This window comes from Rhinolophus sinicus, chromosome 1 (genome assembly GCF_057876585.1).
Source record: "Rhinolophus sinicus isolate RSI-liver-muscle chromosome 1, RSI-T2T, whole genome shotgun sequence".
NCBI lineage: Eukaryota > Metazoa > Chordata > Mammalia > Chiroptera > Rhinolophidae > Rhinolophus > Rhinolophus sinicus.
In genome coordinates, this window is record NC_142501.1 from 30,703,493 (window position 1) to 30,727,810 (window position 24,318).

The 24,318-nt window shown below is 37.7% G+C and overlaps 1 pseudogene; it reads right to left on the minus strand.

Annotated features, from left to right (window-relative positions):
* Positions 1-23,487: 23,487 nt before the first annotated feature.
* LOC109454251 (mitochondrial import inner membrane translocase subunit Tim8 A pseudogene) lies at positions 23,488-24,061 on the minus strand (annotated as a pseudogene).
* Positions 24,062-24,318: the final 257 nt, after the last annotated feature.

Genomic DNA, 24,318 nt, shown 5'->3' on the forward strand with positions numbered 1-24,318 from the left:
GCCAGCCTCAGACAGATAGCAACTCTTTTAGATTCTATACGGCCTTTCTCTTGCCTGTAAGGCTTTGCTGAAAGTATCGAGAAGCAGCCAATACACACAAAAATCATTACTTTTTCCAATCGTTTCCCCTAAAGCTACAGCTTCAGTCAGCACATGGTCTGCTTTCAGCTAGGTGTGGGAATACAGATAAATTGCGAAGCTATTTAAGAAGAGACAAAAAAAGGTATGCTCGCTCCCTTTGGGTACACTGCTCAGTAAAAGTACTCACCAATTGCAGTTGTGCCCTATGGGTAGAAACTTAGTTACTTGGCACACCTACCTGCAAGGGCAACTAGAACATGAAGCCTTTTTTCTAGGGAGCCAAATGCCCAAGTAAAAACAGAGTTTTATTACTAAGGGAAAGCAAGAACAGAGATTTGACGACAAATGGCAGTCCTGGCTATGGCATGTGAATCACATAGTACAATGGCTATCAGATAGTTAAAAACTCAATAAATATTAACTATTATTTATAGTGTTATAATGTGACCCAGGGAATACCATACACAAGATGCCTTGTTTCACTCCTACTTGCTTAACTTCTTTTTTAACAGATATTTTTTAGAGCAGCTTTAGATTTACAGCAAAACTGAGTGGAAAGTACAGAGTTTCCACGTACCTCCTGCCCCCCACACATGCACAGCCTCCCCCACCTTTAATGGATAATCTTTAAGTTCACTATATAGAAGTGAAACCTAGCCTTCTGCTTTTTAATATTCTTCTACTGTCAAAATAGAAGCACAACTCAGCAGACACTGAGTATGAAGCTACTTCACTGCAACTTAAAGAAATATTAGTGTACAAACTATATACCTAAAGAGAACGGAAGTGGAATTTTAAGGAATAAAACCAATGTTCTCTATACTTTTTAAGTGTATATTATTAACATATTTCATGAATGTCAAAGAATAAAAGCAAAGAAAGCATAGATCAGTAGAATATTTATGGTACCGCTGAGGATCCGTGCAGTGTGAATAAACATATTCTATATTATAAAATTTTATTTGGAGAGAAAATAAAAGTTGATACTGCTTTAATAACACAAAGAACAGCAAGTTAAACTTAACTAAATCTTTGCTAATGGTAAAACAGAAGATTTAGTTCTTCTTAACTGAGTACAATCACAGGGTAACATTTCAGGGGCTATGGGAAGTGCTACCCTACTCAACACTCCTCAAATACTGTTCTCCTGTCCCTTGACATCTGAAAATCCTTCTAAAAGAGATAATGCCTTTTATCTCACAAAGATTTCAAAGAAAAAAATAAATATTATTAGAGACCAAAGATTGAGAGCTTAGTGATAAAATGTTACTGCCAAGCCAGGAACCCATTTGGGTACTTTAAGTAGGCTCTTGGAAATCAGGCTTGAGGAAGGAAAAATTGGATAGCCTTTGAAGTCAAAAGATCATACTATATCTGCCCATACTAGGAAAGCAAATTCTCTGAGTGGTATCATTGGCTAGTGATTCCTGGGTTTATCAGTTGTGTAAGCATTGAGCTGGTTGACCTACTGTGTATTTGGTGCCCATCTCAGGATTATGGCATCCAACTGCCTTTGCTGAGTAGGTGAGGTTCCCCTTTGGGATCAGAGTGTTTAGCTTTCATTTAACATGAATCAGGATTATTTTACTCTGGTAAGGCTGCATCGGGGTCATAGGCTAGGCATCTAGGTCTGTTAAGTGAAGGTTTATCAAAAGTAAAAGATAAATGAAATCAAGTCTGGGAGTGGCAGAATAATGTAAATAGCCTTCAGTCAAGGTATAAATAACTGATGATAGATCTTGTCATATTTTGTTTGAAAAGAAAGGAAAATAAGAACTTAACAAAATTTCAATTCTTTAAATAGCAAGTGAGCCAATAGCAATTGTAGACATGTAGCAGTGACTAAGCAAACCTAAGTAGAAACAAGAAGCAGAAAGGACAATCAATGACTTATTAGAGGCATTCAGAAAGAGCTATCTCCCCTGCAGGTTGCCGTGTTACCCAAATTCCTCCACTAATCTTTTCTTTACCTCTGAGTATTTTTGGTGCTTAAGAATCCACTTTTAAATTATGAATGCCTTAGAAAGGAATAACATTACTAGAAATTAGCTAACTGAGGACTTGGAAAATAAAAGATGTTGGAGAGTAGGGAAACTTGAAAGAGATGAAAACATTAGAAAGGGAAAGATGCCAAAAGTAAGCTTGACTTACTTCACCATCCAATCCACAGCTTTCCTAGTAATTAAGCTGCAGTCTTGAATTACTAAATTTCCTTTGCTACAGAATGACACAAAACATTGTTTTCATGTTGTTCAAGTATCAGGTTGTACCCCTAATTTACTACCAGAAGAACAAGGTCTTTTCTGACTTCAACTCAAGGAGACTAGACCACCTTGTCCCAAAGCGAACTGCCCTTCTGGTTAGGTACTCAGAACCCAGCATCATATGAGTTTGTGGAGAATTTCTTAAATTAAATTCTCATATTATCAGGCAAAATTTTCCAAAATCAGCATTCTTTAATTCTTCTTAATTAAAAAGCTATTTTTTTATTCTTTCAGAATTTGCACTCCAAATTTCAACTGCAACTGACATTTTTTTCTTCCACTCTTTCCAAAAGGAGATTAACTCGTTTAAAATTATGTTGGTCTCCACTTTTCTGCCTGGGCAAGAAAAAGTTCTAGGGGGTTCTACAAGGTATAAATTGCCACTTGTACCAAATAGACGCCTACTACTCTGGCACCAGGGTTTTATCCTCAGCTCTCATTTACATCTGAATGTGAAGTGAAAGGGCAGGGCAGGAGGACTACTCCACCCTTCCCCCCACTGGAGAAATAAAAGTAGAGGGGGAAAAACAAAAAATTGTTTTCCACTTGCCATTTACTAAGTCGGAAACTAGGCTACTCTAAGAACAGTGTAACTTCCCATTTTTCTGTCTTGGTTTTTCACACTAATTTAGTTACTTGTACTGATTAACAAGAAAACTCCTGCAGAGGAAAAAAAAAACCCGTCATAGGTTAGTCCTTAGAGCCTGACAGAAAAGTGAGACATGGCAGCATCTGAAGGCAAGAAAGAAGCCTACAACCTCCACAGCACGGAGGAAAGGAGAACACAGCCTAGCACTGAGACGGGGCCCTGTGGCTGAGCAGCCTCCCAAGGCCCACATGTGGGCCCTCAACTAGCTGTCATAACATTTGAATTTATTATCTACGATCATTTGTCTTACATTTGTCTCCCAGGACATGCCTAAGCATTCATGCAGCTGTTGAAGATGGAAGATCTGTGGTCAGCGATTGGCCTCTTCACTCAAACTGGGCCAGCTAATCTCTATGGAGGACATGCTTTCCTCCCCCAAGTCTGCTCCTGGAAGAACTCCCTCTGTTTTCCAAGGTCTCAGTATTAGTTGTATTTAGGTGGGTACTTAGCAACCTCCACTATCAAGTCTCTTATCCTTTATCCTTTCATGTTAACAATAACTTCCTGGGGCTGGGGAAAAAAAACAACCTAAAGGATCAACCTATCTCCCCTAATATTTTGTACATGCAAATTCCCGTTTTTTCACAGGCATCTATCTTTTACGTATATAAGATACAACATAAGAGATTTTTATTGTATAGTTGTTCATAAGTTTTATAGAGATTTTTAAATGTCCCTGAAATATAATAATAACAAAGCCTCTAGGCTTTGATAATGAGTTCATTGGCACTCCTTTATTAGATCACAAGAATCTACAGTTTCTGACTATTCTTGATGGCAGGCTAGGAAGAGTATTTGTTTTTAGTTTATGTTGTTGTTTTGTCTTTGTTTTAAATCTTCAGAGTCACAAATTTCTTGTTTCAATTTGCTAACTTCAAGCAATCAATTAGCAAATATTTCTCTAACCTACATCTTATAACAAACTTTGTGAAGGTAGCGAAGCATAAGGCAAGTTTCCTGCACTAAGTGGCTTCAAATCTGGTCGGGGAGATTGGAGACCAGGGGATTTGTTATCCTTTGGTCACTAGGGTTGATTCAGTCTTTAGCGCAGCAGGAATTCCCTTCTTGTCTCTGCATAGGTACAAATCTTTCACAAAAAGGATAAGTTTCTTACACAGTGATATGAGAAACACTTGCCTTTATAAAGGAATCATTTGTTTACTAGTATGAGGAAACACTTAAGACACTGGAATAAGCAAAAAAGATTACTGGATATACTTACAGATTGCGATTGTCTGATCATATAAAGATACTCCCTTTTATCTTTGACTAAGCTATTTTACAACTCTTTAGAGATGAAAATTAACTTGTAGGAAACAAGTAGCAGTGCAAATAATTCTTGTCCAGAGCCATGCAAATAAATTCTGTTCTGTAGGGTGACAGCTCCCTCTTTCCCAAGAGCCAGTTTTGCATCCATTTGCAAATTCATTTTTAATGTGCCTGGTCAATATGCTGTTTGGATTCTCCTCTGACCTACTGTAACATCTTACTGGTTTCCTCTTTAACTTAAGAGTTAGTAAAATATCTGATATATGTTATTTTCATATTTTTATGAGAATCATGATTTTGTTATTTAAAAAAAGTATCCTTTAACACTAGTAACAAAAATCTACCAAACTAACTTGGGCAAATGGGGAAATATAGTGGGAATATTCAGTCCCATTTCCAGAAAAAATGCATTAGGGCCTCACTAGATCTGGAACAAGAAAATCTTCAGGAGCCTAAAGTGGTTATTTCACCACCTTTTCCAAACCATGTGATCTTTTATCTATGCTTCTCATCTTGCATCTGCTTCATTCTCCTCTCTTTCAGCAGAATGATTTTCTCTGTTGTTCCATGTATATGGGGAAAAGGCCCTCTCAAAGTGACAGAAACTTCTTTTATTCATTCATTCAACAAAAATCTATTAGGTATTTACTATGCCAGATACCTCCAGCTCCAGCACCACCAACAAACAGATTGACATTTCAGTGTTCCCATACACATTCCTGGAAGGCAGAATCTTACTGGCTCAGCTAGGTCACCTATCCCCTCTGATCAGCTATGCCGAGGGTAAAAGTCACGTAGGCCACTCATGCAGTAAAGAATTCTTGAGAAGATGGCTGGATGAGGCAGACAAATGGAGTACATGTCTTCTCCATACATGAAATGTAAACTATAAACCTAATACAGTGTCATACATATACTGTTTTAATTCCAACTGGCTATACTGCAATACAATTCCTGCACTGACCACCAGGAGTTAGTGAAGACCCCACAGATTAGGAGCTTAATCCTCCACAAACTGCCCTTATTTCAGTTGCCAGCCACAAGTTCTGGATGTCCTCAGCCCACCTGAACTTCTGACAGACTTAGCTACAAATTCAGGGGTACCCATTATCTCCTCAGGTTTCATAATTTACTGGAACAACTCAGGAAAGTGCTCTACTTGTGATTAGTTTTATTGCAAAGGATATAACTCAGAAACAGTCAAATGAAGACATGTGAGGTGTGGGAGGGAATGCAGAGCGTGTGTGCCTTCTCCTCATGCAATCCAGGTGAGTCACCCCCAGCATATCAATGTGTTCACCAACCAGGAAGCTCTGCTGAGTTTCAGTGTCCACAGTTTCCATTGGGCTTCATTAAGTAGGCATGATTGATTGAATAAATCATTGGCCACATGATTAAACTCAATCTCTGGCCCCCTTTGCCTCCCTAGATGTCAGGCTGGTTGAAAGTCTCAATCATCTAATCCTCTAATGACATGCTTGGTCTTTCTGGTGAGCAGGCCCCATCCTGAGGCTATCTAGAGGCCTACCGTAAGTTACTCCAAGAACATAACAAAGACACTTCTCTCACTAGAGACGTTCCAAGGGTTTTGAAGCTCTCTGCCAGGAAGCAGGGACAGAGACCAGATATGTCTTTTTTATACCACAATTTATCTTTATTTATGTTATATTAGATGCTATAAGAGTTCAGGAATCCACTTCCCATGGTTACTGGCTGAGATAAAATGAGTTGGCTTTCAGGAATAGAAATTCCAAGAAGGGAAGAGGACAGGTAAAGCAATACAGATGAAAAAAATTTAGTATCATTGTTTTAATATGACATATTGATAAAAACAAACAAACAAGCAAAAATACAGCATTTTTGTTTGATTGATTGAAATGAGAATTCGTGTGGAAGATAAAGTACAAAAGTCATCAGGAGCTCAATAGCAAAGGATTGTGAATACCAGGCTAATGACTTGAAAATTTATCCTGTTGATAGGAAGTTTTATCAAGGAGGTGAGTAAATGTCAGAAGGCAGTATTTTAGGAAGATCAGACTGATGGCAGTATATAGTTTGAATTAGAATAGGAAAATCAGAGAAGCTATAAGAGAATGTCAAAGCACAATTTTAAAAGAGGATAATTTTAAAAAACATGACTTTAATACAAATATAGAATGAACATGTGTCAATAATTATTATTTAACTCACTAAGTTACATAGGAAGTTAGTTCCAAGAATAATTAGAAGAATGGAGGCTATATAATAGTTTATCTGAAAAAGCATATAAAAATACATTTACTATACAAACCTACTGAGACAAAATTTTGGAGTTTTTTTTTTTTTTTTTTTTCTATAGGAAAGAAGTCATTTGTATCTCTTCTAAAAATTTTGCAACTTAATAGTCAACTTCACAAAGTATGGGTTCTAATCAATACTAACTATTAAGTTACACAAAAGTAGAGTCCCTAGAAAATTAAATAATTCTGGGGTTAAGGGAGTTTGTTAGGCACTAAAGGAACATGCAATCTTTTTTTGGTCTTATTTCTTGAGTTTTGGATAATTTTTCTTAGTCTACCATATAATTATAAAAAAATTCTGACGATAAGCCTTGATACCATGTATTTTTAAAAGCTGGCCTTGTAAATTATATTTCAACCTCATTCATTTCTGTGTATGGTTTTCACAGATTAAGAACTATACCAGTTCCTTCAGGGCAGGCTTGTCATACCAAATGAAATGAGATTTATTCTCTAATATGACACTCTAGTATAGCCCTGATTGGATAATTGATTTGTTTAATTGTATCTTGATAGAAAGTTAGACAGATTCTTATTGAATGCATGTAAATTACTATACTAGCATGAAAAATAATGAGACTCAGCAGAAGTATTTGTTCTTGAATGCTGTGGGGTCAGGGAGAATGAAATACCATTTTTAAAATGTTTCACTTCAGTTTGCAAAAGCATGGTCTACAACATTCAGTGTTGGAGATAGAATCTAAAAAAAGAAAAAGGGCTCCCTCATATACTCATCAGAAAATAAAACATTATGAGTGATACAACAATGTTCCCCTCAAAATGTTCTCTATTAGATCTTTCTCATTAATTCACTCAGTTCTATGCAGATTGTGTATCATTAAGATCTAGGGTTAGTATGTTTTCACCAAGTCATGGCTTCTGTTCTAAGAATAATCTGGAAATCACAGTTCAGTCCTCTGATACAGTCTGACACGGTGTAAGCAATGTTGGTTCAGAAGCCTGTACCAATGATTCTCTTCATTGCAGTATAAATAATTAGAGTACTTGGTACAGCCCTGTTCATGAGGCTCTGAGGTTGCCTTCTGTACTGAAGACTTAATTTGTACTTGTAGCTTATGGGAAAGCCCTTAGGCAAGCATGAAAGGAAAGAAGAAACCATATGTTGATGATCAGACTGAATGGCTCTGATTAATGAATAACACTAATCAATGATATCAGAATGGAGAATAATATTGTTCATAGGACGAAATATTGAAAATTTCATTAAATCCTTATTGATGTTTTCCTGAAATAAGAACATATTAGGAGTGAGGACACTGACAATCTTCTTCCAGAGAAAGTATACACAGTATCTGAAACATATTTATATGATTAATATTTCACCTGTTCAAAATCAATCAAGGGAAAGGTGCTCAACATCATTGATCAGCAGGGAAATGCAAATCAAAACCACAATGAGATACCACCTCACATCTGTTAGGATGGCTGTTATCAAGAAGACAAAAGGTAAGTGTTGATAAGGATATGGAGAAAAGGAAACCTTTGTACACTGTTGGTGAAAATGTACATCAGCACAGCCATTACGGAAAACAGTATGGCGATTCCTCAGAAAATTAAAAATACAACTACCATATGATCCAGCAGTCCTTTTTCTGGGTATAGATCAAAGGAAATGAAATCAGTACATCAAAGAGATATCGGTGCTCCCATGTTCATTGCAGCATTATTCACAATAACCAAGATATGGAAACAACCTTAAGTGTCCGTCAACAAATGATGGATAAAGAAATTTTCTCACACACTCACACACACACACACACACACACGACTACTACTCAGTCTTAAAAAAGAAAAAAATTATGCCATTTGTGACAATATGGATGAACCTAGAGGACATTATGCTAAAACACAGAAATAAGCCAGATACAGGAAAAAAAAATACTACACAATATCACTTATATGTGGAATCCTAAAAAAGTCAAATTCATAGAAGCAGAGAGTAGAACGGTGGTTATCAGGGGTGGGGAGGTGGGAGGATATGGAGTTCAAAGTGTACAAAGTTTTAGCTATGTATGATGAACTAATTCTAGATATGTAATATACCACATGGTGACTATAGTTAATTATACTGTGTTGTATATTTGAAATTTGCTAATAAAGTAAATCTCAGGTAATCTTAATACATACACACGCGCACACACACACACACAAAGGTAACTATGTGAGGAGATGATATGTTAATTAGCTTGACTGTAGAATCATTTTATTACGTATATGTATATCAGGCATCATATTGTACACTTTAAATATATAGTTTTTACTTTAAAAATTTATGAAAAACAAAATTAACCAAGGGAAAGATTACATTTCTGTATTGATCAGGAAGTTCTTCCTATGCACCTCTTAAAATAGTGTTGAAATAATTACAAAATATAAAGCATATCGAAAAATCTTCATTTTTCAGTTTTCTCTTTAAATAAGGTAAAAGAACAAATCTTTGTGATTGACAAGCGGCCCTCTGGGAACCCCTTAAGATAGTGTAATTGTAAAAGACATTTAGAGATTTATTTTTACTCCCCTGAATTTAGGCTCTGATCTTGGAAGGAAAAAAAAAAAACAACTCTCAGAGGAGATGAGATGTGGTCATTTGATAACATCATTGTGACTTAGAGCAATTAATGATTATAGCTTGGCTGCCTATTAATCAAAGTATCAATAAGGTAATTTAAAATAAACATAGCAGAAGGTAACACAATTGCAAGGAAACTTAGCTTTTTCAGAACTGAGATATTAAAAAATAATAGAGTATAGTACAAAGCACAGAACATTATTTTGGTGAAATAACAAAGGTCTTCTATTTGAGCAGAAGGTAAAAAAAATAACTTTATTTTTTGCAGAAATAGAAAAATCCATCCTAAAATTCACATGGAATCTCAAAGGATCTCAAATAACCAAAACAATCTTGAAAACGCAGAACAAAAATGGAGGACTCACACTTGCTGATTTCAAAACTTATTACAAAACTACCGTAATCAAAACAGTGTGGTACTGGCATAAAGACAGACATATAGACCAATGGAATAGAATAGAGAGCCCAGAAATAAACCCTCACATATATGCTCAAATGACTTTTGACAATGATGCCAAGGCATTCAATAGGAAAAGGGTAACTTTTCAACAAACGGTGTTGGGAAAACTGGATATTCACATGCAAAAGAAAGAAGTTGGACCCTGGACCATACACAAAATTAACTCAAAGAGGATAAAAAACCTGAGAGCTAAACCTAGAAGACTCTTAGAAGAAAACATGGAGGAAAGCTTTATGACATTGGATTTGGCAATAATTTCGTGTATATACATCAAAAGCACGGACAACAAAAGAAAAAAATAAATTGCACTATATCAAAATTTAAAACTTCGGTGCATCAAAGGAAACAATCACCAGAATGAAAAGGCAACCAAAGGAATGGAAGAAAACATTTGCAAATCATATATCCAATAAAGGGTAAATATTTAGAATATATAAAGAACTCCTATAACTCAACAACAACAAAAAAATTCAATTAAAAAAATAGGTGAAGAACTTGAATAGACATTTCTCCAAAGAAGATATACAAATTGCCAACAAGCACATGTAAAGATGCTCAAGTTCACTAATCATTAGAGAAATTCAAATGAAAAAATAAAAACCACTGAGGTATTATCTTACATCCATTAGGATGGTTGATATCAAAACCAAACAGATAAAAACAAAACAAAAACAAAAAACAATCAGTCTTGGCAAGGATGTGTATAACTTGGAACCTAGTGCACACTGTTGGTGGGAATGTAAAATGCTGCAACTCCTATGGAAAACAGTATGGTGATCCCTCAAAAAAATCAAAAATAGAATTACTATATGATCCAGCAATCCCACCTCTGAGTATACATCTAAAAGAATTGAAAGCACGGTCTCAAAGAGATGTTTATGCACCCATGTTCATAGCAGTGTTATTCACAACGGTCAAAGGTAGAAGCAATCTAAACGTTTGTCAGAGGAGGAATTGATAAATAAAATGTAGCATATACATACACTGAAATATTATTCAGCCTAAACAAGGAAAGGAATTCTGACATATGCTACAACATGGATGAATCTTGAGAACATTATACTAAGTGAAATAAGCTAGTCACTAAAAAACAAATACGATATGATTTCTCTTCTATGAGGTATCTAGAGTAGTTGAACTCACAGAAACAAATCATTAGAATGGTGGCTGCCAGAAGCTGGGGAAAGGAGAATGGAGAATTTTTTAATGGTATAGAGTTTCAGTTATTCATAATGAAAAAGTTCAGGAGACTTTTTACGCAAAAATGTGAATATATTTAACACTACTGAACTGTACACTCATAAATGGTTAAAATGATTAAAAAATTTTTAAAGTGAGTTAGTTTAACGGAGGTCCAACCAGGGAATAAGGCAGGTCCTTTTCAAATTGATTCCAGAATGTTATACTCACTGGTAGTTTATGAAGTATATTCACTTTGCATTACTATTTGGCCAAAAATGATTAACAAGTTCCTTTTAAAATTTTGTTTATGAATAAGTCCATCAAAGCTGAGCAAACTTTGCAGAACTTTAAAAAAAAACATGCTCATTACTGTTTTGTTTTTGCATTCCTTCTTTTCAGATATGGTAGGTATTAGAAACCACAGCAAATACTTTGCCACATTTTGCATATTTTTTACAATTATCTATAACCATTTAAGTTTCATCATTAGGTCTTTCACATTCTCAATCATACAAGGACATTAGGACAAAACCATTCTTAATTTCCCTAGATAAATGAAATACATCCCATTACCTTGCATACCTGGTTATATTTTTCTGCCACTATTATTCCTAGAATAGTGTACAGTTATTAAATTACTGTCTTCCAGCTCCAAATCCACCCTTCTATCTTCACTCTGTGATGCTAAAGCTAGGATTCTTCAAACATTTTTACTCTGCCAGATGGCTCCATTTTAGGCTCTGTCAATAAGGGTGTTAGAGGGAGAGTGCAAGGCTAGAGGAAAGAATTTGGCCCTTTCTGTCTGCTTCCTGTCTGCTTATGCTTCCTGTAAGCATTACCCCCAGCAGTTCCTTCTCGTAGCAGGAGTTAAATATAGTTTGCGATTTTCCAACAGTGGCAGAATGAATTTTAATTTGCCTCCAATACTCTCAGAGACACCAGCATCAACTGACTGGTGCCCTCTCAGCACTTCTACCTTGGAAGTGTAGATTTTAGCTTCACAAAAACTCTCCCCTAAATTTCTAAGTTTTAATAATTCCAACCTCTTCCCTTTGTTGCTTTAGTATTAGGAGGGTTAGGTACTTATTGTAATTGTTACTTCCATGAGATGCTGCCGCACGGGGCACTCTGCTCGCTGCGCCATGTGTCGTGCGGGGCGGCCTCCGGGGTCTCAGCTCCCACTTCCCACACAAGAACACAGGATATGGTGAGGCCAAAAAGGAACACCCACGGAGCCATAGATAGGGGAGTTATACCACTATATTCTCGCTGGAGGCTGGGTTGGAGACACAGGAAACAGAAGCCACACTGTTCGCAACTTTCACTGCACCGCTTGCAGGCTCAGCCACCATCTTCTTGCTAGCCCCCATTCTTCCTGCTAGCGTAGCCACGGCAGTTATATTAGTGGCCAATGGCTCACTGGTTACAGCTGACGGCCAACTAGCCACAGCTGATGGCCATCCAATCCCAGTTGATGGCCATTTACTACCTGAGTCAGCACCTTTCCACGTGAGGCTGAGAGCCTGGAAACTGCACTCCTGGCTGTGTCCCCACAGATGCACAGTGATCAAGAGCTGACAGATTTTGAAAGACGTACATGATTGGTCACTGATCATAATGTGCAGCTACTACCCTGTTTCCCTGAAAATAAGACCTAGCTGGACAATCAGCTCTATCTAATGCATCTTTTGGAGCAAAAATTAATATAAGACTGGGTCTTATATTAATTTTTGCTTATAAGACTGGGTCTTATAATAATTTTTGCTTATAAGACCGGGTCTTATAATAATTTTTCCTCCAAAAGACGCGTTAGAGCTGATTGTCCAGCTAGGTCTTATTTTCGGGGAAACATGGTATTTACATAGTAATTTTTGCACTAAAGACTGCTAAAAGTTAAACTGACACATATTAAAAACTTTAAGAGTTTATTTGAACTAAAATCGATTCAAAACAGGCAACCTCCAAACTAGCAGGTAGAAAGCAGTTCTGAGGAGCTGTACAAAATGAAAGACTTTTATAGACAGAAGGGAGGAGGAACGAGGAAGGTATACCAGGCAAAAAAACAGTAATGGCAAGATTACTTTCCTTTAGGGAATGACATGGGTGTATCAGGTAGATTACCTAACTACCTAGTGCTGAACAGTTTATTCTGGATTAACTGGTTTAAGATTACATTTCTGGGAGAGAAGAAACTACAATTAAGTTAAGTTTCAGTTTGATGCCCTGGGGCTTAGCATAAGCGACTTCATTTTGGGCCTGTTGTCTTGTTTTTGACAAGACCTATCAGCAAAGCTTTTCCTTTATGCAATTACAGTTAATATGCCATGGTAACTGAAATTTGAAACATGTTGTTGGGGCACTGGTGTTATTTAACTAAACCATGGTTGAATGGTGACCCTGAAAAATAATTTGAAGTCCTAACTCCTTGCATCTTAAAATGTGACCTTATTTGGAAATAGAATTGTTGTAGATGTAATTAGTTAAGATGAGGTCATACTGGAATAGGGTGGGTCTTGAATGCAATATGACTGGTGTTCTTATAAGAAGACAACATGAGGGCAGGAGGGAAGAACATCGCGTGTGCAGATGGAGGCAGAGATTGGAGCTACACAGCTATAAGCCAGGGAATGCCTGCGGCTCTCAGAAGCTGGAAGTGGCAAGAAATGAAGGTCCTGCCAATACCAGACTTCTGGCCTCCGGAGAGAGTAAAACCCTCTTGTGCTAAGCCATCCAGTCTAGTACTTCATTACAGCTGCACTAGGAAACTAATACCCATGGTAACTAGATTGGAAAAACCTAAAGTTCTCCTGTCTTTCTAGTTTACTGTCACACAGAATACTTCACTTCTGACACTTCCATGCCACCAAATTTGTGGGGTTTTCTTCCCTACAGCAATTCTGCGACACCAGCTGGGTGCCCTACAACTTAACTCCGTTCTGAGACTACCTGGAGATAGCATCACATCCCATAGGTTAAGCACTCAATCCCACAAGACTGCTCCCCACTTCAGTTGTCAATAGCAAGTAGTAGGTCCCAGATTATCCACAACTTCTGCCTGACTTGGCTACAAATCAGAGGTTCCCAGGACCTCCTCCCTGTTGGATTGGATTTGCTAGAGGAAACAGGTTTACCAGCATATTAAAGGATATCATATAGGATACAGATGAACAGCCAGAAGAAAAGATACACAGGGTGAGGTCTGGGAGAGTCCAGAGCACAGGTGCTTCTGTCCCTGTGAAGTTGGGCTGCATTACACTCCCAGCACGTGGAAGTGCTCACCAACCTGGAAGTTCTCCAAACCCCATATTATTGGGATTTTTATGGAGGCATGATTAATCATTAACTCTATTTTCAGCCCTTATCCCTTTTCAAGAGAATGGGGTGGGGGCAGGGACGGGCAAGGCTGAAAATTCCAAGCTTCTAATCATGGCTTGGTCTTTCTAATGAGTGGCCCTCATCTACGAGCCATCCAGGAGCCCACCCAGACTCACCTCGTTAGAACAAAAGACACTCCTGTCACCCAGGAAATTACTAGGGTTTCAGGAACCCTGTGCCAGGAACTGAGGGGCAGAGACCAATATGTATTTTCTATTATCTCACAGTAACTAACATTTGAAATGACACACATGGTAAAATACAATGTGGTAACTAAAATTCATGCATGTGAAAGCTGCAAAGTAAGGACTACCTGTGGTCTTTACTCATACTACAAATTCATTTTAAAACAAATTCAATGCTATTTCACAAAAAAGAACCAGGAGGTAGGCTATTGATAGCTATCATATGTAAGCATTTCAGCATATCAGTGGAGCTATCTATGGTGATCCTCATAGCCACATACTCACATTACTTTAACACTTTCTTAAGGTGCAAAAATGAACACTTCCAACTGTTTAATAACATATAAAAAGTATGTAAATATATATTCTATATAATAACCAACGCTTCAGTATTCTATCATAGTTAAAAATTATTCAGGTAATCAAAGATGAACTGTTAATTAACTAATATCAATGTCTGAAAATTAAGTAAGGATCTTGGAGATTTTAAGTTGACATGCTATGGAACACAATTATACATTGATATGAAAACATTTGTCACAATTGTAATTCAATTTAGTTGAAGACATAATTTTTCATATTTCATAATCTTAAACGCTTGTATTTTCCACTGATTAAATCAAGAAGACAGAGTTCTTTTAAAACCCAAACTATCAAACTAACCCCATTTATCCAAGAATTCACCATAGTGTTGTGATCTTATATTCTCATATACAAAGGCATCTGAGCTAGGAGTTTTTATGAGATTTGTTTCTTCTTAAAAGGCCGGCACATTTAGAGTATTAAAAATTCAGTGGTTTTTCCCCTGGAATTTTTGTGTTTATTTACAAGTATAGGTTTTAAGTTTTTTTAGTGTCTATTAAACCAACCAAATTGGAGCTCCTTTAACTTTAGAGACTTTATAATTAAATTCATTAATATACTCCAAAGGTGGGATATTATTTCATACTTATGCAATGGGACATATAGGTTATTTTTAATTACAGACATAAAGGCACATTGACAGCTTGAAGATTCAGTTCTACAACTTTACCCATGGGTAAAACAGTAAACTCAGAACACAAAAATGCACCAGTCCAGATATCTGAAGACAATTCTTTCCAGTGGACACAGAATATTTGCTTAATTAATTTCAATTCACAAGTTGTTAGATAAACAAGCAAAGACGTTAATAAACCAAATTCTCTGCCAAATCCCATTCAACAGAGAATAGATTCCTGCCAAATCAATAGAGACCATCAAATGGTCAGTTCATAAAACCAGTTTTCCAATCACTGCTGCCACCAATGGGAAATAATTTATCCGCTACATGCAAACCAGAACAGGAACCAAACTTGGCCAAGAACCAGAAACAAAACAAAACCAGGAGAAAAAAGAAAAAAGAAAAAGGTAAGAATTCTAATACCATTAATTTCCTTTTAAGCAGAAAAACGCTAATGTTTCTTCAATGGGAACACTTTTAGCTGAGTTTCAAAAAGGAGAAATAGAATTTGAAGCACATCGGGTTCTAATATAACACTCACACTTCACAACTCCCCACAAATAAACATGAATAAGTTTTTACATTTTTTGGCTGTTTTACTTAATTACAACTTAGTTACATGTTTTGAGGTAACAACATTCTCTGGTCTACCCCAAGACCCTATGTCTTTCAGCATAGATCAATGGTTAAAAGGACAGCATAACTCCTTCTAGCTCTGCGATCTCAAAATGCATTAATGCTTTGACTTTCACTTTCTTTACCAGGTTTTATGTTGAAAAAGAACACAAAGTATTCCCCAGGAAGGAATATTATACTGTTGTTTTACTGCCGCACCAAATTCATCAATCAGGTTTAATTATTCATCCATCTCTCTTGTCATTAGCATTCAGTTAATAAGAAAAGGGCATCCAAGCAGTGGTTCTTACTGTACATAAGACTTACCCAAGAAACTTGTTAAAATCAAGATGCCTGGTCTGATTCCATAGAACTGAGAGTAGCTCAGGATTCTGCACTTCTACCTCCCAGGGAATTCTCGTGCATGTGGTCCTTAGAACACATTTTGCAAATAGGGAGTGAAAGCTAGTTTTCCATACCAACTGGTATGGAGGCAGAAACCAAAATAGAATTATTGGTAACTATAGTATTGGGCAGATTTGAGGTTGGCATGGCCCAAGTGGCAACTACTAAGAAAATAAAATGGGTGTAGTGATCCAGGCATAGCAGTGACAGAGGTTGAAAGAAAAGCATCAGATAATTAGGCACTGTAATGTGAATGCTGCCAAAAGATGCCTCACTCTAGGTATCAAGGACTTTACCTTCAGAATAGTAGGATTTGCAAGAAAAAACTGACAACCAGCTCACTAAACGTTGCTTAATGTGTATTTCAGAAAAATACTGGACCTAACAAAGAATGGTTTCAACTACCATAATACAATAACAGGCTCTTTGGCAGTTTTCTGACTTAAATAAACATAAAAGTAGACTATCTGAATGAATGGGAGATGAGGAGCCCCACAGAGGATGATATAACATCTCACACTGGAGGAAGGCCAACAGCAAAACTTTTTGTAGACTACTTGGTACTGTGACTGGACATACAAGTCCTTAGGATCCAGGACATCACCAATCCCACTGGTCACAATACGGGCTTAGACATATCACATGAGAGTTGGAACTCTAGTATGAATTTGTTGCACAGTTTGCCCAATCAGATTCTGAATTCATCCTGAAGTTTCAGATTCAGACAGTCCTTGCTTAAAACATGATGGGCGAATAATTAGTTGGATGGTATGACCTATATTGTGACTGTCAATCATCCTTGGTCCTATTTTTGCTCCATGGACCCATGAGCAAAGCAGCAGTGGTGGCAGTGAAGAAGGCCATCATAAGTTTATCCCCTGGACTTCACTTCACCAAGGCGAACTCATCTGTTAGTATTGCTCAAGTTCTAATTGGCAAGCCAATTAAGAGGAAATGGAGAGAGAATCTATCCATACTTTAAGGAGAAAGTTACCTACCTGATTGTAGGTCAACTTCACTGGGCTTTTCCTGACATGCGGAGGACAATGTTTTGTTTTCACCTAGACAGCCTCTGGTTCTGTATTTATTTCCATGGTTATACTGCCATCATCTATACAAGTTGGCCTTGTAAGAAGTGGGACTAATTTATTGAAAATCTACCCAGGGCGTCAGATTGGGAACCTCATTTTAAAAAGTTAGTCCTGCTTGCAGAATGTGATATATGTTCTGAACCAGTGACCAACGATACTTTATCTCCCATAGTAGGGAATAAGATTCTAGGAAACTAGCAGCGTACTGGAGAGTGGCACTGCTTACGATCACACCAAAACATCCACTTTCAGAATTTTTGACTCCTGAACTTGAAACCATGGACTTTTCAGCTTTCAAGTCATAGTAACCAAGTTGAAGATGGAATGTGGTAACAGTGGAAGTAAGTTTGAAGTAGAAACTACTACTGGGCTATTTCAGGCTTCCTGTGCCACCAAAGCAAGCAGCAGAAAAGGAGGTAATGACTTCAGCTGGATGATGGATCATAATTATAAAGGAGAATGAAGAGTAAAGTAAGAATCCTAGGGGACTCCTGGGGTCATCTCCTCTTACTATTATCTAGTGGTATCAGAGCATCAGAGACATGTACAGGCAAGATCACAAATGATTCATTGCCCTCAGAACTGAAGATCTGAGTCAGTTCAGTGGGGGTGGGGTGAGTAGACAAGGGACAGAGGGTAGGGAGGAGAAGAACTGTACAAGCTAAAGTGCTGCCAGAGGCAAGGAATACAATCTAGGTTAAGGGAGAAGTCAGTCATAAATCATAAATAGTAGCTACTGCCTCATGAACAGTTACAGACATGAAAGCTTTAGCCAGAGTCTCTACATCGAGTTTATTATTGCTATTTTGGTTTTTACTAATTGTAATAGAAATTACTAATTGTTCTCCACAATCTCCTCTCTCCTTCTTCCTTTGTAACAGAACACGCAGTTTGTACCTAGGCACAAGACTACTCAAACCGCTTTTCCTTATCTCTCTTTAAGCTAGGTATGTCCATGTGACTAAACTCTGAGCAGTGGCATACAAGCAGAAATGTTTGTGAAAGCCCTTAAGTGGGGGCACGGGGACATACCATTTTCACTTCCTTCTTTTTCTTGCTGACTGAAATAATGTATGTTTGCTCTATTATTTGAGAATACACAATTCTTCCATACAGGATAAAACAAACACATGAGATATTTGAAACTCCTAAGACTTATTAAGCCTAGATGCTAGTAGTTTATGAATTTTAGGTGAAATTCATAGTAAGTGTTAACTACAGGTAATGTATAAGCAAGTAGCTTTTGAAATGGACAGAATTTATAAAATGTATTAAATGTAGATTTTTAAGTAAGTTAGTAACTTGTAAGACACGTTAAAGTTACATATAATCAATGGAGTATATGACAGGACAAACAATGCCATTTATAGGTAGGAAGGGGTGGAAAGATCAAGTCATAAGGTACAGACACATGTCTAGGCTGACAGCTATGCCATCCCTAAATTGGTTGCTGTGGTAGGCAGAATTTTAAAATGGCCCCCCAAATTTCTGGCCCCTGGGGTATATACATCTTCTCTTAGTTATTCATTGAACACTAATTTAAGTGGTGTTTTGAAGGGATTTTGCAGATGTATTTACGGTTCCAAATCAGTTGACGTTAAGGTAGGGAGACTATCCAGGTGGGCCTGACCTAACTACAAGATCCTTTTAAATCTGGATCTAGAAATCAGAGACAGAAAGCCAGAGATTCAAAGCATGAAGTGTTGCTGTACCATTCCTGCCTTGAAGATGGAGTGGGTCACATGGCAAGGAATGTGACCAGCCTCTAATAGCTAAGAGCAGCCCTTGGCTGAGTCAGTGAGGAAACAGGAACCTAAGTCTTGCAGCTTCAAGGAAGTGAACGACATCTATCAACAAGATGAATGAGCTTGGAAGCAGATGTTTTCACAGAGCCTCAGACAAGAACTCAGCCAAGCTAACCCTTGATTTTAGCCTTGTGATACCTTGAGCAGGGAATCTGGTCATGCAGAGCCAGACTTACAACCTACGCAACTATGACTAGTTAAGTGGGTATTGTTGTAAGCTGCCAAGTTTGTGGTAATTTGTTACATAGCAATAGGAACTAATACAGTTAGTGATATTCATCATGGTCCCATTCTGGCCTCACATGTGCTCTACCCTGCAGACATAGGTAACACCCACAGTTCTTCAGCAGGTTAATTAGGGAGCTACAATTCGTAACGACGCAGACTCACCCTTGCTTCTTGTTGATAGAGCGAATGAGTGTGTTGGTTCCAGACACCTTCTGTTTGCCAAGCTCCCTTGCTCAAATTCCAGTTCTGCTCCTCACAATCACACCATCAACGGGAAGACGATGTGGTAGAGAGAAGGGAGGATGTATGAACATTGCGTATCCCAGGATTCAGGCAGTGTGGTCCTTCCACACCACTTGCATCCTATCCTATCACACTATTCCCTAAGTGTGTTAACCTTAGGGATTTTGCAGACATACTTAAGGTACCAAATCAGTTGACATTAATATAGGGAGACCATCCAGGTAGGCTTGACCTAACTACAAGAGCCCTTTAAATTATCCCATCTCTTTTTCCTTGTTTCTCATTTTGTGCTTTAAAATGATTTAATAAACCACATAACTTGAGCATCTTTATTTGGTCTGCAGGCCTTTTGGTTCCATGACCTCTGTGATAGCTTGCATGGTAGTGTATTTAGAGTCTGTAATATAGATGACTTCCCACAAGAAAAATGTGGACCTAATGGCTGGCACTCAAGCATCCATCTTGGGTGAGGTGAAAGGTCCATGCTGAGGATGGAGTAGCTGGAAGACAGGGGACACAATTCAGAAGAAACCTGAGTTCCTTACATAATGGAGGGTTGTGACAGCCCTTGGATTGCCTACCTCTGACTATTTTTTATTTTTGAGAGAAATAAATTTCTATCTTTTAAAAGTCAGTATTAGTTTTTGTCACTCACAAATGAACCTAATTCTACTTGATGTACTAATGTTTCATGTTTCCTCCATTATTTCAAATAATTGGTTTTCAAAAGGTGGTCCAAAGCCAATCAAAATGGTATAAGCTACTTGTCAAAAATTGAGTTTCTCAGATGCTCCCCTAAGGTCTGTGGTGAGGCCTAAGAATCTGCACCAGCGATGAGCTTCCTTGGATATTCTTATGGCACTAATATTTGTGGCACTGACCAGTATGGAATGTGCGTGGTATTTACATTTAGAATTTAGTCCAAAGACTAAAGGATAGCAAAGGGTAAAATCTGGATAGGTTCCCCAAAGGAATTAGAGAACTAATTAATGTAAAATACCTGGTGATTTTGAACTGGAGGGAAAAATACAACTTTGAAAATTACCCCTGATATTAGTTTAGTGTGGCTACCATAACAAATCACCACAAATGTGGTAGCTTCAAACAACACACACTTATTCTCTCACAGTTCTGGAGGCCATCGTGCAAAATCAAGGTGATGACAAGGGTACACTCCCTCCAGAGGCTCTCAGAGAGAATTGATTCCTTGCCTCTTTTAGATTCTGGTGGCTGTGTGCCATTCCTTGGCATTCCTTGGCTGGTGGCCATATCTCTCCAAACTCTGCCTCTATCTTCACATTGCTTTCTCCTTTGTGTGTCTTTCTCATCCACTTCTGCCTCTGTCTCTAAGGATACATGTGATTATATTTAGGGCCTACCTAGATAATCCAGGGTAAACTCTTCCTATGAAGAGGTAATATTCACTCTTTGGCCATATAAGGTAGTATTCACAGGAGCTGAAGATTAGGAAGTGAATATATCTTTTTTTTTTTGGGGGGGTGGCTTTTTTTCTATTACACACCTTAATACCACTTTTGAATAGAGTACTTATTCCTGTGTGTTAAAACAGTTTGAATACATTTATAGTTTTTTATGTGATAGATCCTCTTTGAAATTATAAGGAAACGATTCATGCATTACACCCAAGAAGTAAAATATACTGGACACATAAAGTCATACTAGATGCCACACCCACTGTCCTCCTAACTCAAGCCCTGACCAGGGAAGCTGTTTTGAATTGCATTCCAGTTTGACTGATTAGATCAGAGTAGGTACATGATTCAAGTGATGCTGCTAGTTCACATCCTGAGATTACCTGTAGAAGTGATTGTAACTATCTAAGACAAATACACTAGCTTCCTCTATAATTTGGACTATGGAGTTCGAAATATGGAGAAGACTTCTAGTCAGTAGAGACTTAGATTTAGTAGGTCAAGGGTAGAAACTGAGGTCTCTCTTTCTCTCTCAATCAGCTCTCCGCTAGTTCTTATGCAGTCCCTAATTGGAGATCTCTGCTGTACTGAAAAGATATGGCACAGTGAGTCAAGTATTTAAAACTTGTTCCTACCACTACTAACTTTGTGATTGTAACTTAATCTCTTTGATCTTTAATTTCCTCCACTATGAAGATTATGTCTATCAGGGTTGTGAATATTACATGACACAATATATTTTAAATACCTAACAGAACGAGGCACACTGGAAGCCCTAAGTAAATGGAATACAGCAAAGACTTTACTGCCATATCTAAAGAGAAACAAATAGGGTGAGTAAAACTACAAACATGTTGAATCACAAAGTTTAACAAATTTGACAAAGTACTTCAGTCTTTTCCAACTCTTTTTATGGAATGTTACCAGGAGCCCATTGGTTTCCTGTTCTCCAAATTCGTCTAGTTCAATACAAGTAATTTTGTTAAAATTTCTCTGCCTATCAAGCGTGATAACACCATAATAATAAGGGATAATTAACTTCTGTTTAAGAACCTCATATCTCTGATTAGAAATTTGTATTTCTGGCTATCTGTAGATTGCAGGCCCTATGTGGCTGTGTCCTAGTCCTACTGAGGCATTTCCTGGTTTTACATGGTAAAGGTATCATATTTCAGCCCTAATCGACATTAACAAGACTGTTTTCCTGTAGTGGCAAAGGGTATTCATATGAGTCTGGCATCATAGAACTCTTCAAAGGTAGGGGGAGTTAAGTCTGGAGCAAGAAGCTCTGGATTAGTCCTTACTGCCTAAAACTATACTTGGATTTCTGCTATTAATATAACTAGATGCATCCACTTGCTAAAGTATGCACTAAAAATATAAGCAGTAACAAAAAATGCTAATAAAAATAATAGCACAGTTAAAATGATAAATTAAATTCCAAATAAATAAATATTATGGAAAACATAGACGAGGAACCATGAGAAGGCATAAGCTGGAAAAAAAAAGGTTTTTAAAGTTTTAAATTACAGAGACAAGGGCAAAGCTACATTATTATCAGAATTTCCAGGTGGAGAAGCTATTGCAGACTTTGTGCAGAATATAGTGATGCCAGCCAGAAACTTTGGCTCATTTTATTTTATATTTATTTATTTTGAATCTTGTAGAAGCTTTTATTTCAATGATCAAAAGAATACAATAAATGGAGTCTATACTGATTAACATTAGGCATGCACATCTACCTGAAACTGCTGTTAGTTTTTGACAGGTCTAAATCTTTACAACTTATTTAGGCACATCTTTGAATTTCTTGACTGTGATATACAGGGTAAGTTAACTTCTTCCTTGCGGCAGTTTAGTAACGAGAATTACGTTCACTGTCTATAGATTCCTTTATAACTAAAGGCCTCCCTAGACACTGAGGCTGCCTGTACTACCTTGATCACAGTATAAGGAGATAATTTAGAAATCTGAATTGTATTGTTATGAACATACCACAGATTTTTTTTACAGCACTGATGGTCAAAACACAAGATAAGGAGGCCTGCAAGTCAAGTACCAAATTATTCTTCCTCCGCTGCTGCCCTTTCTCAGAGACACAAAGATGTGTATCAATGTCCCTGGAAATGTGTCCTGAATCCACACAGTTGACAGATTTTACCATGTGGTCCCACCATCAAATTATAGAAAGTAGGTCCACTACACAAATTATAGGAAGCAGTTAATGGAAGTTTGAGAAAAACATAGTCCCACATACAGTAATATGCATCTAGTCAAGTTTTCCATTCATTTGTCAATTGTTTTCACAAGATTGACAAAAATAAAATAAAATAACACAACCAAATACTCATATGACCCTTAAACCCCAAACACACAAAAAATTGGTCTTTGTTCATTCTCAGATGACAAGAATGTCCCAAGAGTGACAAGAGTAGGAGCCCTTTCTTCAACCATCCCATCAACCACTTTTCATTTCTTCAACTACCTTCCTTTTCCAAAAAGGTAATGCAAAAATCTGTCAGAAAGGCATTCTGAAAAGACTAGCTTGGATTTCTTGGTCTGTTCCAGTTGATTCAAGATGAATTGGCTTGTATCAATGAAGTGCAGTTCACAAAACAGGCCTCAGGCCGACTGTCTAACTTTGGCCCAGGCTTGTCCACGCACTTTTCCCAACAAAGTTCCGTCATTGGGTGGACCAACTGCTGGAAGCGCTGCTTCTGAGTTTCCACCTCGATAAAATGCTGTAGCTGTGGGTCCACGGAGCCCAAACCTGCCATGGAGGAAGACAAAAAGGAATCCATCCCAGCATGGCCACGTGTGCAGAGACCAACACCGCACCAACCCACCTACCTTCACCAGTCTCCACCAAGGAACTAGAACCACAAACCGCTGCCCTGGGGACCGCCTGGTGAGTGCACTGCGTCTGCACAATCCGTGCTCGAAAGCCCCGCCCCCGCTTCCCCTCTCGTCCCACTCCCTTTATTGTTTGTTTGTTTGCACAGACCCTGAGGAGAACTATATGATGAGCACTTTAAATACAGAGTCTGGATGGAAACTCAGCTAAACAGAAGTACTTGTGAGGGGTGGATATTTTGTGCTGTGCTCTTAACCAGTGGCTTGCTGCGTTCCAGTAAGTTAGGTGTTCTGTAAAGAGCTGTTGTTACCTGGTGATCCAAAATATG